At 46.4% G+C, this 14,972-nt stretch overlaps 1 protein-coding gene across 3 annotated transcripts in view; it reads left to right on the top strand.

The window, feature by feature from the left end:
* The window catches only part of KANK1 (KN motif and ankyrin repeat domains 1), a 130,230-nt gene that overhangs the window by 10,358 nt on the left and 104,900 nt on the right, over window positions 1-14,972 (top strand). The window contains exon 1 of one of the 3 annotated variants that reach the window (XM_026100516.2): window positions 12,873-12,967. The exons of the other annotated variants lie outside the window; for them this stretch is intronic. The gene's annotated coding sequence lies outside the window, so the exon portion shown is untranslated. Of the gene's footprint in view, window positions 1-12,872; window positions 12,968-14,972 lie in introns of those variants that run through there. 3 annotated transcript variants of the gene reach the window in all.

The following is a 14,972-nucleotide window of genomic DNA, read 5'->3' as shown; positions in this document are numbered from 1 at the left end:
GACACAACAGGTATCTTTTTTTCTTCGCCCCACCTCTGCAAAGTTGCATGTGAAGTTTTGCATCCACAAGCACCAGGGTGAGTGGGACAAGACGGGCAGTTTTCGGGTTCAGCCAGCAGTCGAGCCTCGTGATCCTGCACGCCCTGGCCGTCTCCGGGTGCCCTTCCCGTGCACCCGCTCTCATCCCTGCTGCGGCCATGGTGAGGCCCCCCGGCACCCGGTGCTCCTTGCTCACATTCCTGCACTGCATGTGTGTGTGTGTGTGTGCATGCATGTGTGTGCACGCGTGTGTGTGTGTGCATGCAAGTGTGTGCACGCATGCGTGTGTGCGCGTGTCCGTGTGCACGCAATCGTGTGTGCCTGCATGGGGGGGTGGAGGGAGGCGTCCCGGCTGCCCCCGCGTCCTGCCCGCCCCTGTGCCCCCTCGCTATCCAGCAGCCCCCCCTGCCCACATAGCTCGCATTCCTGAGCCATTCCTGGTGTTTGATTCGGGCCTGTGTTTTGCTTTGGAGGCTGTTACGGCTTCATGCGGGAGTTTTTGCGGCTTCCCTGTAGCCGCATCCTCACTGAAAGGCAGGGATTTGCTCCCGCCAGTTCCGAGAGCCATTTGGCGCAGTCGCTGCCGGTTCTGGGTGGACGCGGGTCTTTTTGGAGGTCGGTGAGGCAGCAGAGGCAGCTCCATCGCTGCCCAGCGCTTCTGGGGGAGGAGGGAGGGCAGTCAAGGGGCAGGGGCTTGGCCCCCCAGACACCCGGTGCTCCCGGAGCTGGGTGCTGGAGTCTCCTTGGCTGTTGTGCGGGGAGGTCCTCTCACTGTAATTTCAACTAAAAGACCTTTTTATCCCCTCCCCCCCCACCCCTTCCTCCAAGCAGCTTGTTAATTTGCATCATAAAAGTGGGCCAGGGTGCCTGGTTGCAGGAAGTAAGATCTCTACAGCTGTTTGAATAAAAAGGGGGTGATTTATGAGTTACTTTGTTGTCGGTGCATTTAAAAGCAACTGTTAATTGAACATAATATTGTATTATTGCAACGTCAGGTTATAGCCATTCTTGTACTGGTGCTGAGAAGGTCTCCTGACTAGGAGTGCTGGCTGGCCTGTGCTGCTGGTTTTGCACTATAGCGGAATTAGGCGGGTACTTAAGACCTTTCTCTCTATAAATCCAGTCTTCAGAAACACTGGGCTGAAGTTCCCCCATGCCTTAATGAAACTCCCTCAGTGTTTCTTTGAGCAAAAAAGTCATCTGCTTTGCAAGACACTGAATAGACAATCAAAGATGGTAAACATAGGAGAAGAACAACAACAAAAATCTATTTATTTATGTATAGGTAGGAGACTAATACAGTGCTGGGATTTCCTGTTTTCACTCAGCCAACAGCCCTTGTATATATTAAAACTTAAGTCAAACTGACTTTGACTGAGCTGAAATGCTAGAGCATCTAACTGCGTTGATTGCAACCCCGAAACTGCGAAGCCACAAAGGTGCTCTGACATCCTGCCGTGAGTTTCTATAGACAGGTGTGTGGGCATGGGAGCATCTTGAAAACATGACCTTTGTGTCTGTATTTCATTGCAGGAGCAATAGGTACAGTGTATGGCTTTTCTCTCTCCTTTGAATTAATCTTTGTACCTTTGTTTTAAAATCCAGAATAGTAGAGAGGCCTGTGAGGAGCCAGAGTAGGTGGTGGAAGTCAGTGCTCTGTACTGCACCCAGATTCATGCTTCTATGCTGTGTTGCAAAACTAATTTTCATGCTCATTCTCTGAAGTTTTGTTTCTTTTTTTTTTTTCTGTGGCTGGCTAAACATACAAGGGAAAATGTTAGGCTCAAAAGAGGAAAATTTCCTTTCCTTCCCTGAGTAAAATCTTGATTTGGACTGATATTTGAATTCTTAGATTTGACTGTCTTTGCACTCTGTGTTGAGGGAGGGTCTTTCTGAGACAACATTGAAGTGAGATCCAGGTAAACCTTTGCATGCAACTAGCTACCTTTTTACTTCCTGTAAGAATTGTGTTTTTTCACTTAAATAAAACCCTGCTAAGCCATCTGTAGCCTATAAAACACATGAATTCGGCTGAAAATAATTAAGGCAGTGGTGGCTTGCCGTGAAGATTTATGAAATGGTACTTCCCTCTGCCCTGGTTTGGCCTGACACTCAACGAGAGGCATCTGCCCACAGCAGGATGACTTCCCAGCGCATTGAGCTGTCATATTCTGCACAGTGTCCTAAGAAAAAGTGAAATCAATTTCTTGCTGATTCTGGAGAATTAGCTGGAAGCTTCTGACCGTACCGCGTGGATATGAGACATCTGCAAGGAATACCAGAATGTGCTCAACATGCATCTCAAGTGGGTCAGTGTTGGCCTGCCGCCTTCTTAATTAAGCTTATGAGCTCATCACCCCGTTCGTGTTCATCCCCTCGTCCGGGCTGCTTCGGTTGCGTTGGTTACCAGCCACCTATTGATTTAAAGAGGTTAGGGGAGGATGGATGTTCAACACGAGTAGTTTCTCCCCAGAGCTGTTGGAGTGGACATACCGATGGTGTCTGTCCATCCCTCACGGGAGCTGCTCGGGGCAGTTTTAGTGCAGTGTGGAAAAATGTGATGCAGCTCCTGGTAGTTTTTACCTCGTGACCTTGAACAGTTTCCCAGATGTGTCTGTGAAACGTCTCATGATCTTAGCTGTTCTCATGCTTTTGCTATTCCCCCGTCTCAGCTACCCTGGCTCCTTTCGTTTCCTGTAACTTCAATATCTAGTGCATGCTTTGTTTGCTCCCAGTCAAGCCGTGCCTGCTCCTCCTCCGTCTGAGTGCCCGTGAATGCTCACTTCCTTCATTCAAAGACCCTAAGATATTGCAGAAAATGGGGTTAACAGAAAAAAAAATTAAAGGGAGAAATGAAAGAACTGACCCTCAGGGAATTTGGGTTTCTCCGTCTAATCTCATACAAGTAAAAATTTTTGTCTTGAGACTCTGCTCTTCCCTTTACATTTTCAGTTTGTCATCAGATTTCTCCTAGTTATGAACTTCGTCTATTCCAGGAGCAGATGTCATGAACTTGCTGTGCAATTCCTTTTTTCTTGCTAATGAAAAAAAAAAGACATTGCTGCTTCTCGTTGTAACACAGCAGCAGCGGGCAACTACTGCAGCTTTTCAGGCTGCTGCCGTTTTACAGTATGTTCTACTTTGGATGTGAAAAAAGAAGACATACCAGACAATTCTTGGTACCAAGTTCAATTCTCAGCGCTGAAAAGGAAATTTATTTATATCTAAAAAGATATACGTACTACTTAATGGCAGTTTGCAAAGGGGAAACTCTTCCTGGCAGGGCATATTGGAGACTGCCCGAATTTTGCCTTGTCTGTGTGTCTGAAAACTTGCATTTTTGTTGTCCTCCTGGGAGCAGAGAAAAATCAGGCTTGTGATAAAACCAGCTAGTGGCTAGGGATCACAATGTGCCAAAGCTTTGAGATGTTACCGGTGCTTTTATCAGCTCAATCTAATCTCAGTTGTTTGTAGATGGATCGGGTGGGTTGTGGACTAACCCTCTCTCTGCGATTCCCCCGTGCAGCTGGCCATGACCAGGTGAGGATGCGACACGGAGCTTGTGTTGGCTCTGCCTGCTGCTCCCTTAGGCTGCTCCCGCTTTCTGCAGAAACTTGTGTATTTTCTTGGCTATGCATACACTTGTAGCCTGATTTGTGGATGGTTTTTGCACTGTCCGTCTGATTTCCCTCCGTTGTTAACCTGTTAGTTGAGAGCTGGTTGTTACAGGGCTGCTTACGTTGTGGGTGACATTATAGCCATAATGTGTGTCGTCTTTTTCTGTGTGAATCATGTTTTGGTACTGTGGAAAAATGTTGTGTGCCGTGACTGGTTTATGACGCGTCTGGGATGGTGCGACAGGGACTGCCCGCAGGTGAGTGGACGGCAGTAGTAGCACTGGCTGTGTCGAAGCTGAAGCAGTGAGGAAGCTTCTCAGCCTGTAACTCCTCCTTCATCTTCCGTGTTGTGGGAAGGGGTAACGTCCCCCTTGCTACACTGATACTGAGCTTCTTTCTGCTCTGGAGCTAGGGAATCTCCGCTGGCTCTGTCAGCTTCCTGGGCTGTTTCTTGGAAACAGTTCATTTTCAGCCATACTTTAATTTCTGTCCGAGGTGAGCCTTGCTGGCCTCTGGGGTGGCAGCTCTTGGATCAGAAGCTGGAGGTGAGTTTCTACCATGGCAGGCGTCAGTCAAGATGACACTTTCATTCAAGATGAAAATTTCAGGTTGTTGACTTTTTTTTTTTAGATTTAATTTATTTTTTTTAGTTTGTTTTATTCCTGACCTTGCACCACATTGGCATTACCCTGCTGCTCCCCTGTTTGGGGAGCTGCTGGGAGCTTGCTGGGGCTTGGCTGTCCTTGGCGCTGGGCTGCACGGAGAGCTGGGGTGTCGCCGGTGGTGTCCTGGCGTGACCACCACGTACACGGTTTGCGGAGCAAGGGGCCATGCAGGTAAAATGCAGATCTGGGGGGGAAGGCAGGGCCCTGGGGTAGGTGCCCCAGGTTGCAGGGCCATGGAGATGGCCCATGGTGCAGCGAGCCTCGCTCACTTTATTGCTTACATCTGTGCTTACATTTGCTGAAGTCCGATTGTAAACCATCATCTCCCGCTTTCTTCTAGGTGCATCTTCAGTGTTGCTTTTACAATATTCTCCTTTCTCTGGGTTGCTTTTGTGCTTACACCTCCTAATTCTAGTTTAATGACCTTTCTGTGTTTGCGGGTTGTACATTACTTGCATCACAATAGAGCCCCATGAGAGACTTCTGGAATAACTTTAATTCTGGAACTGGTGTTAATTAGTTCGAAACTCCAGAGGGGAGTTTCATCAAGTTGATGCTTTTGTGCTGCTTTGTTTGGCAGGTCAGGTGGCACATCTGAGAGCTGACTGGCTACCAAAGCTTATTTTAGTGAGAAATAATGGAATGGTAACAAGTCGGTAACCAGTATGAGTTCCCAGAGTTCAGTTCTGTACATCCTATTTTTAGTAAAAATTAATTTATGAAAATCAAGGGATCTCAAGGATTAGTATGTCACTTATTTTCATCTAGTGCTATGGTTGATTCCATTTAAAAACAAGATCATAGAATGAATGTTTCAAAGCTGAGTGATAAAATACATTAGTTAGGATGAGGAAGAAGGTGCTTATTTCTGTGGACTGTTTCTCTCAACACCTTGAGTTAATAATGTTTTTCAATTAAGAGTTAATCATACCAGAACTATGTAGCAAGTTATGCTTCTAACCCACTTCCCCTCAAGCAACATTTCTTTTGAATTACCAAGTGCTGTGTTTGCTAGTGGAAACATGGGAAAACATGAATATTGATACTAGGAGGGTAGCTGAGGGAGGATGTTGAAAGCAGTGTGGAAGCAAGAGCCTTTAGAAAAAAAATGCATGTATCTGTATGAGTGCCTCATTTTCAACAGGATAATAGGAGATTGGTGTTCAGCCTTAGTTTTTGCATTCACTTTTCCCAGCTGCTGTCTCAGATCTTTGTTAAGCTTGCTTTTTATTTCTCTCTCACTCAGCTCAGGCCCAAAGGTCACAAAGGGGGCATCTCGTTTGGAGATCTGTCAGTGTCTGAGCATCCTTTGGAGGGCAAAACAAAGAACAACCATCTCCTTTTCTTCCCCCACCCCAGTACTTTCAATAGCTTCTGCTACGCTTTAGTGCAGTCGAAATGTTCTGCAACTGCTTTCCTGTCGATGAGTTTTGGTGGATTTCTTCTTTGCCACCTTCCATCGGATAGGTGGCAAGAGAAGAAAATACTTCTTCAGAAGAAACTCTCTCCACGTGGTGTGGATGCAGATGGGCCCTTTGCTTCCCTCCCGCTCCTCAGCCTTACTTCCCCGGCTGCAAGGACTTTAGTGCCGACGCGCAGCACAGCTGTGACAGCTGGTAGGTGTCCAAAGTCCTTTGTGTCATTTCAGCTTGTAGCAGGAAATGATTTGTCAGAGGATCAAAGCATTGATGGGGTGAATTAACTTTTTTCTTTTGCTAAACCACAGGTTTGACGCAAATGTAAATATTGTCTGATATTTATAAGGACTGCCCGTGCTCCTGTCACGTGAGTGTTTTCTGCCTTTCACTCAAATTACAATGTTGGCATGACTGTTTTCATGCAGCAGCTTCGATGGACTATTGGCATTGCATTTGGAGATAAGATGAGGTGAGGCAGCAGTTGTGTGCAGGTGGGCAGGAAAATGTCTTTTATATACAGCTGTTAAAAAAGCAACAATTTCCAGTGTTAGCAATGACTTGTGTCTCCTTTCCTCTGCTCCCGCTTCCATTCCTGAGACACGGTTGCGTGTGTTGGCTTTGCCCCACGCTGCTCTTGGGGCTTGTGCCACGGCGGTGCTCAGGATCTCCCGTCTTGTGGTGCAAACAGGAGATAGGGTGAGACCTTTGGAAAGGGGTAGTGCTGGGTGTGTGTTGGTAAATACCGTATTAGATATTTACCACATTGTGGAAACAAGACACCTGAGCAGCGAGGGCCAGACCCAGCTCTGCAGGAGTAGGTGTGTAATTTACAGCGTGGTGGTCCGCCCGCACACCACGCAGCTGCCAGTGCTCGGAGGGCTTTCCGGGGTATGGTCTGTCTTCGTCAGGACGCCTCGCCATGGCTCCCAGCTGGTCTTGCCATGCTCCCGGGTCCAGGGTGGCAGCCGCACTGCCGTCCGTCCGGCGTCACTGCGTGCAGAGCCCCGGGGGATGCGAAGGGCTTTTGCATTGCAAGGTGTGGAAGGCTCGAGTTGCAAGACAGCTTGTGTCCTTGGAAGCAGGTGGCGATCTGAGCTCCAGGGAGGGGGCAAACTCTGTGCTTTTTGGGTTAGCTTTTGTTAATATACCTGAGGGCAAAGTCAGAAGAAACAAGGGGTGGTGTCAGGATGCCTGACTGATAGTAGCAAGGAGCTGGGCAGAGGCACACAGGAAAGGCTTGAAGTGCGCTGTTAATCAGTAGCAAACTGAGTCATCCTGCAGTGGCTTGTGATGCCAAGGAGGGATGTGCACAGTATAAAAGGCAGGAATGTGCACAAGGGTGTTTAATCCGGGCAGGGGAAGGACTCGCCCTCACTTTCACGCTTAAAAAAGAAGGTCTGTGACATTTTATTGCTTTTAAGAAGAAACAACAGGGTGTAGTAGGAAAGAAGAGGCTTTGCCTGTACGTATTTTATTCCCTGTCCTGTTCCTCAGATCTGATAATATTGCTGCAAAATGCTCAGTAATCGTCTCTGTACAGCTGTGTAATTCCTGCTTGGCCAGATTGGGTCTGGCCACTCGTGCTCCTCATCCAGCCTGTCTGCATCTTCAGGGCACTTCTGGCTCTCGTTTTCCAGTTTACACACCCAAAGAGTGGCTGGAGGCCAGTCAGCTTGTCACACAGCAGCTTGTCCACAAGAACTGGTTAACCCGCAACAGCGTATCCTGCAGTGGAGGATTTCTGCTTAAAAAGGCAATATTCCCATTGTTTGCTTAGAGCAATATCTGGTATGTTTAAGAAGAAAAATGTCTGGTCTGAGACATTTCCATTCTCTTTGCTTCTGCCTCCAAAATGCACACCTGAGATTGAGCTGCAGGTGTCTTCAGATTGAAACCAAGGGAAACATTCTTGCTTCTCAGATTTCAATGAAGTTTGTGTTCTGTAGTAATGCCAGAAAGTGTAATCCTTTTTTTCAGGGAAAAAAATGGAGCTGAAAGCGTTTGGCAGGTGGGAAGAAAAGCAGCTTCAGGATGGGGGCAAAAATTTTTCATCAATAATTTTTCATCAGTGATTTGCACAGCGGGTTGGCTGCACATCTGCTGAGCGTTCAGTATTGCTCTGTGTGCATCCTCTGTGTGGGTGATACAGCGTACTGAAGTCCTTATCTTTACTGCCTGCATTTGTCCAGTTGGCTTGTTGTCAGCTTAGACCCGTGCAGTGTCTGGGGGTCAATAGGAGCAGGTAGGGAAAGGAAACGGTGCTGAGAGTGTTTAAACATAACTGGAAAAGGGTGATGAGATTAGCATTCCTTTGGGTGTTGTTTATGACTTGTCCTGCCTCAAAAAAAGAAAAAATTAAACAGCTCTGTGCTTTCTTCTGTCTTAGTCAAAATGAGTGACATCACAAACATAAATTGGGGGGTGGTGGTGGTGGTGAGAGTTGGTTTGTTTTTAGGGGCCTTTTAGTTGCAAGTGGGTCTGTTCTTCCAAGTTTCCGTGACTGTCATGTCCATTCAGCAGCCTAGAAGGATACAGCTGATCTTCTGCAGCTGTTTGGGGTGATACTGACTTATGGTTATATCTGTCTGGCGACAGCCAGGAGTTTAACTCTTGCTGTGGTGACTTTTCCTGTTCGTACTGTGATAGCACTAGAAGCTGCAGCCATGCCGTGCAGACAAACCACAGCCGGTCACAAAAAGCTTGAGACCCTCAGTCATGAGTAGTCTGCTGAAATCTCTTTGCGGGGCTCACCAGTGTTCACCCATTATTCCTTCTGTCTCACCCATCCCTTGTCTTAGTGCCATTTCCATTTTTTTGTAATGTTTTATCCCTCTTGCAGGTCAGTCGAGCACCTGAGCACAACAGAGACCTGCTTCCTTAGGTTTTCAAGCGCTTTAGCTGCTGATGTCACCTGTAGCCTGCAGTCTGGTCCTATGCTTACAGCAAGGTATTCCTGCCCTTCTGCAACTTATTTAGAGATGAGGTTTATTTCAGGGAAACTTGTTCATCTAAGGGGTGATGTTCATCCAAGAGGTGATGTGAGGAATCTTCCTCATGTAAAACGATGTTTTCAGAGCATGTATGCCTGTGGCATGCTGACACCTAATCAGAATCACTGGGCAACAGAACTTGGTGCTCAGAAAAATAAGCAGTCTTAAATAACAAAGCCAAGAGTAGGACTGCTTTCCTTTCACTTATTGTTGAAAGGGAAAACGATCTCGTGAGATAATTGTGTCTCCTTTGATGACATTTTTTGGAACAAATCAGGCCTCTTTTTTTTCTAATGCTGTCAACTGCTTGTTCATACCTCAGCAGGTACTTTGCAGCTAGAAGCTTTGCAATGCTTGGGTGAGGAGGAAAGATGGGGCAATTAATTAGCAACTTTCTTACTGGCTGGTGTCCTCTTTCACTCTTCTCAAATTGCAGAGGGTTAAGAATGGCTAGAAAAAATTCATCTGAGAATCTTTTTCATGGCTTGATGTTGGCCATCCTGAGGCTATTTATGCCACGCTCGCTGTGTGGTATAATTTCACCTGCAGTCCTCTTGGAGCCCAGGGCCTGGGCAGAGAAGGGAAGTCACAGCAGCATCTTCACCTGGCACTGCTCTCTCGTCAGTGCAGTTCCCTTCCCCTAGAGCAGTCCGAATTCATCTCTCCACCAGGGACCTGGGGGAGGAAGAGACGTCCTTCTGGGTACGCAGGGCAAGAATTAGCGTTGTTGCTGCTGGATTCCCGATTAGCTTGTGTTCATCAGATTTCACCAAGGCTTGTACTGTGTCTGAATTAAATAAATAAACTAACTCCCTCTCTGCCTAGCACTTCGCTCTGTCAGAGCAAGAAATAGCCTCTCTTTTGGCTTGATGTTGCTCATTCTCCACCGCTACTGCCATTTTAATAGGGTGCAGGTATTTGAGAATAGAAGTGGAAGTATATCTATAAATGTCTTTCCCTCTCTGTAGCAAGGGTGGAATTCCTGTAAACCACCTTTAGAAGAGAAACTTCTCCTTTACGGTTTTGTAAAGGATATTCTGTGGCCGACTGTAGATGTGCATTCCCTCCCTCTGCCCCCCAGCCTTTTTGGCCTTGCTGTTACAGGGGGTTTACGCTGGCGGTACGGCTACGTTAGCGTGGTAGCAGAACACACGCAGGCTGCGAGGCTTGACCCTGGAGGTTTCTGTGGAAGGTCATGCTGGAGAGACTTGAATTCCTGCGTTAATCGCACTGAAGCAGAATATCCGTGCGGGTGTTCCCAAAAGATTATCGGAACAATATCGCCTCGCTTTGAAATGTGATCTTAGAGCATCTAGCTCTGGAGGACGGTTTCTTTCATGTTTAAGGTATGCATCGCTTTTTGTGGATTTTTACACCAAGGAATTACTGTTTGGTGGAGTAAAACGTGAATCACAGTTTATCCCATCATTTGTCTGCTTTTGCTCTGTGTGTCACTGCAAGCTTTCAGTGCTCTTGAAGAAGGGGCTCCTGCATGGTCAACGCAGCTGTGAGGTCTTGTACTTGTGCTTGTTTCGTACAGTATCTTTGTTTTTCTCTGTGCTTGTGTTCTGCTGAGCTGGCAGAGTACACCGGGGCGAATTGATGTGGTCGCGAGTTTGGCTTGCTCAGAGCACTTCCAAATGGGGCTACAGCTCCGGGGAAAAGATGAACCTAACGATTCTCGTTCCCCTTTCCCTCTAAAGCAGTCTAGTGTCCAACCCATCTGGAAACAATTTCTTTCTCTTATTAATTATACAAGGCACTTTCTTTCTCTCAGAAGTTAAGCACTGATAAAGATTGGAAAAGTTGTTTGCGCACCTGAATTTTTCCCTCCCTCCCCCAACTCTAGTGTATGTACAGACAGGCAATAGATTACAACAATTTTTGGATGGAAGCCCTCTATAATATCTCTTTCTGTCAGGGAGCAGTTTGTGAAACAGTGTCATGAAGACACTTACTGCAGGGCTAAGGGGGAGGTGCTCACATTTTTAGTGGGTACTCCAGATGTTTATGTAATGTGCCTAAGCTTGCACTGGAATACGAAATATTTGTGAAAGGCCCCGAGGTCTGTCCATGGATAAGCTATTTGTCTAGGCTCTCCAAACAAAGCTGGGGAAGGAGCTTAATAGACAAGCCCAAATTGGCTCTTGCGCTCTGTCTGCTCTTTCCCAGCAGAATGACTTGAGGAAGATTGTTATCAAACCACTTTTAAATTGGAATTTTAAATCCTGTAGTATTGACTTTTCCCTTCTCTAGTATTTACATGAAAAACAAATACCAGAAAGCCTGTAAAGATTCCTGCCCTTGCATAGTGGCAATTAGATGGTCCCAGCCAGGATTCGATGCAGACTCAGTTCCTTGCTCTGTAGTAGTTTCTGTGCTGAAGATGCCCATTATCTTTCCTTTCATTCTTTCTTTCAACAGCAAACCACTTTTGTTTGACTTAAGGCATTTTCATCTTATAGCTCAGAGATATTTTAAAGAGAGACTCTAGGTAAGGCTTAGGAGAGTTGCTTCTCACCTTTTGATAGATTTTAGATTATGTGGAAGGTGGTGAGGATTTTCAGAGTAAAATGCCCCATGGTTTTCAGGAGTGTGTAAAAATGTGTGCAAGGTTTAACCTCTGAATAAACCGCTCTTTCCAAAATCAGGCTTAAAACAAACAAACAATATTCCCAGCAAGTTCTGCATGTATTTTCTTAAGAATGACACTGACCAACTTTCACATCTTAGAGGTACATGTAAAAAAACTTTGCTTAGGGTGTTTTTTTGTCCTTGCTCTCTTTGTGTGTCATCGTTGTGACTACTCATGTTCCCTGAGATATATGCTTATCCTACCTAAAGAGGAAACACAGACCTTGGAAACTGTAAGAGCTATAACTAGTGAGTGCACTAAAAGCCAGCTTGCAGGTACTGAGCGGTACTTCACGTTGCTATGACTTTTGGATAAGTATATATATAATGAAGGCGGAGAGAAAAGAGGGAGCGGGGCTGCTTGAAGTACAAAATGGAACAATTATCCTGGAATAATTCATGCCTCCCTGCTGGAACAATGCTCCAAATGCATGCATTGGCCCTAGTGCATGGGGAATTAGCCTGAAATAAGTACTGTGTATTTCAGGTCTATTTGTAGCAAGTGCAGGGTATGAAATGGACTGAGTCAAGAACGCAGGAAGTGTTTAATCATGGAAAAAGGGATGGGCTAATGAGTTGCTCAGAATAGCAACACGTGGATGTTGCTGTTAAAATAGGCGTGTATTATATACCTATCATACTGTAGGTGTTGTTGCATCTCAGCTGCTCAGGAGTATGGCTAAGTCTCGAGTTTGAGGAATAGGAGAACTTTTCATAACAGGAAAAGACTGTAGTCGTGGACACATGTGCACAGTTCCCCTGCTTTTGGGAACTGCGTTTTCTGCTTGTGATGAAAAACTGCATTTTGCATTGTCTTCTATGGTACGGGCTGTAAAGGGTCCGAAGTAGCGTTGTGCATTTTCCGAGAGTCCCTCTGGGCTCCGAGAATTGGCTTGCGGTACTTCAGCTGTCTTTGTTTCCCCCCACCCAAAACCCAGAAGACAAATACTGCTTTCCTCGAAGGGAAGAGACGGCTGCAAGCAGAGCAGATGCTTTGCGTGCTCAGCAGCAAGGGGATGCTGCCAGACACCGAGGGGATATTGCACGCAGCCTGGGTGTGAGCCGTGGTTGCCGGTGCAGCTTGGGGCCAGCACGGCATCTCCTCTTCCTTTGCCCACCCTGTTTGTCCTTCCAGTGGTGCTTCCACTATGGGCACAGGAGGTGCCTGTGGTCCGAGGAGGACAAGGTGACCAGCTACGTTGTTGTTGGTGGACAAGAAAGCTGAAAACCCCTGGTCTAGCCCTCTGTTGTCTCGGCTGTGAGCTGGCGGTGCTGGCATTGTGTGTTTGTAATACAAGCAAAACGTCAGTCTGCAGAAAAGTTCTCCTGCCCTCAACAATTTAATTCTCACTGGGCCTCAGGAAAATCTTCTTAATTGATGGTTTGGACGTAATCTAAGCCTGGAGTGTCAATGTGACTTTTCCATTCATATTTGTTCATGGATGAAAGAATGTGTGGCAAATACCCAGCGTAATTATGCATGTTTCTAATGTTTCAGCTTGTATAATACCGCCCACCTTCCCAGAGAGGTCAAGTTACTGTTTCAGGCATTGCAGTTAAATGATGTACCGAGTGCTAGAGAGAAACGGTGGACTAGCAGCCTTGTAAGTTTAGTCTTTCTTCTGCTTTTTGTGCTGTAGTGAAATCTGATCAGTTTTGTATTGCTGAGTAGCTTTCAGTGTTATGAGCTAACAGACTATTTAAAGTATATCTAAATGGAAGAGTACTTTGGCTTAAAGTCGTAATTTGTTCCTGAATGGCAGTACTTAATGCCTTGGAAGTATTTTAGAGAGTGTGTATGCATGTGTGTGTGTGTGAAATTCCTTTAAAAGTATCTCTTTCTGTGGGAGAAATTTGTACACAAACTGCTGTAGCAACTCAGTCCCGCACAAGTCAAAGTCTCTTAGGCAGAAGCTGTGGCATGACAACGATTAAGTTAGCGATTTTTTTTTTTCCATCCGCAATGACCCTGAGTACCCGCAAGCACTCGGAGCCTTCACGCCGACATGATAAAGCGGCGTTGCAAAGCTTCGCGCTGGCTTTCCTGTGCTTTTCCACCCTGTCCTCTCCCTCCCCCGCCTTCTGCTGCCTGCACTTGCGAATGAAAGAGGACAAGTTTTCAGGCAGAATTGGTTTGGGTTGCCTTGTTCTGCGACCTGCCTGTTTTATCAACAGTGCATAGAGAATTTTTGCAATTTTGTTATTCCTGTACCAGTTCGGGGGAAATGTATGTTGAAGATGACACAGTTTCGATGGATTTTTCCCCCAATCTGGTTTGGGAGGTTGGGTGACTGTTAGATTAAAGCAGCCTTAACGTTCACGAGCTGAAGCCTGAAAATGCGGTATATAGGATCATTACTGTAGTGACCGTCTCCCTAGTTATTTTTTGGTGGAAAGGACAGGGGTATTGCCATTTGTGTGTGCTGTCTTTCCTGGAGAGTCTCATCAGCCGTTGCCGAATACGCTAGCTGTGACAGTAATACCTTCAGCTGACAAGGACATGGTGGCTGGCTCTGCCAGACTGGTGCTTGTCTTCCCCTTGCTCTTCTCTCCGGCTTACGTGAGGACTGGAATCCAGCTATTGCACTGCTTTCCTTATGGAGGAGACAGTCAAATGTCAGTTAGGATGATAGGGCTTGAAATGAAATCTGGGATAAGCAGTTCTCATAAGAGCTAAAGGTGGGACCCTGGAGAAGAATCGCTCCTACTTTTGGAGGCACCATGCTTGTTTGCTTACTTTTCCTTGTCACAGAGACCCTAGAGACACTGTTTTTTGTCTACCACCCCTTGAAGGAAGTGAAGCTCCTTGTCTAGAACATGGTCCTCTTGAAAGTATAAGTAGATGCAGTGGTTAGTCTGGATAAGTTTGCATCTCAGGAAGTAAATTCAGCATGAGTTGAATTTTTTAGCTTTTCTTGTGGACAAGTCATTGATTCAGAACATCTGATGAGACAGCTGTCCTATTTTTTTTTCTTTTGGGGCAAGAGAAGCAGCATTTCCATGACAATGGCCCTCAGTGAAACCTGTGTTCACGCCTTTGAAAGTGCCTCTGGTCTTAGCCTGCTGTAGCAAGGAGCACAACATATGATACCATAGTGCAGGTTGGAGTTCATTAATTCATTGTGTCTTCATGGCTTTAGGCTGACAATGTGACAGAGGCTTATTCTCACCTTGGTTCAATATCGGGTATTTCTCAGAGCCGTAACAGATGGGGTGTGTGGTGGGCAGTGAGGGGCATTCCCAAGCAGCTCTGCAGTTTGGAGGCCCGTCTGCCGTAGCCCTTCCAGAAAGCCATCCCATAGCAAATTACCAAGTGGAATCTTGCCAGTGAGATGGTGGCGAGATCCATTTGAAAAATGCCAAAGGCAGAGCTATGCACCACGGATACAGAAAGCCTGAGCTGCGGAGGCTGAGTGACTTGGTCCAAGGTTTACCTGCAGACCTATGCCAGGGGAAGATGTGAATCCTGTTGTCTTTTTCCTGCCAACTTGAAGCCTTGGGGTGTTGCTTGTCCTGAAGAAAAGGGGGAGCTTAAGTCGTCAGGCCTGGATATGGAGATGCATCTCTGAGGGATGTGGATTCCCCAAGACACAAGTTCTTGGCATGGTT

This window comes from Dromaius novaehollandiae, chromosome Z (genome assembly GCF_036370855.1).
Source record: "Dromaius novaehollandiae isolate bDroNov1 chromosome Z, bDroNov1.hap1, whole genome shotgun sequence".
Lineage (NCBI taxonomy): Eukaryota > Metazoa > Chordata > Aves > Casuariiformes > Dromaiidae > Dromaius > Dromaius novaehollandiae.
The sequence above is the reverse complement of the archived record's forward strand: the minus strand, read 5'-3'. Positions and strand labels throughout refer to the sequence as shown.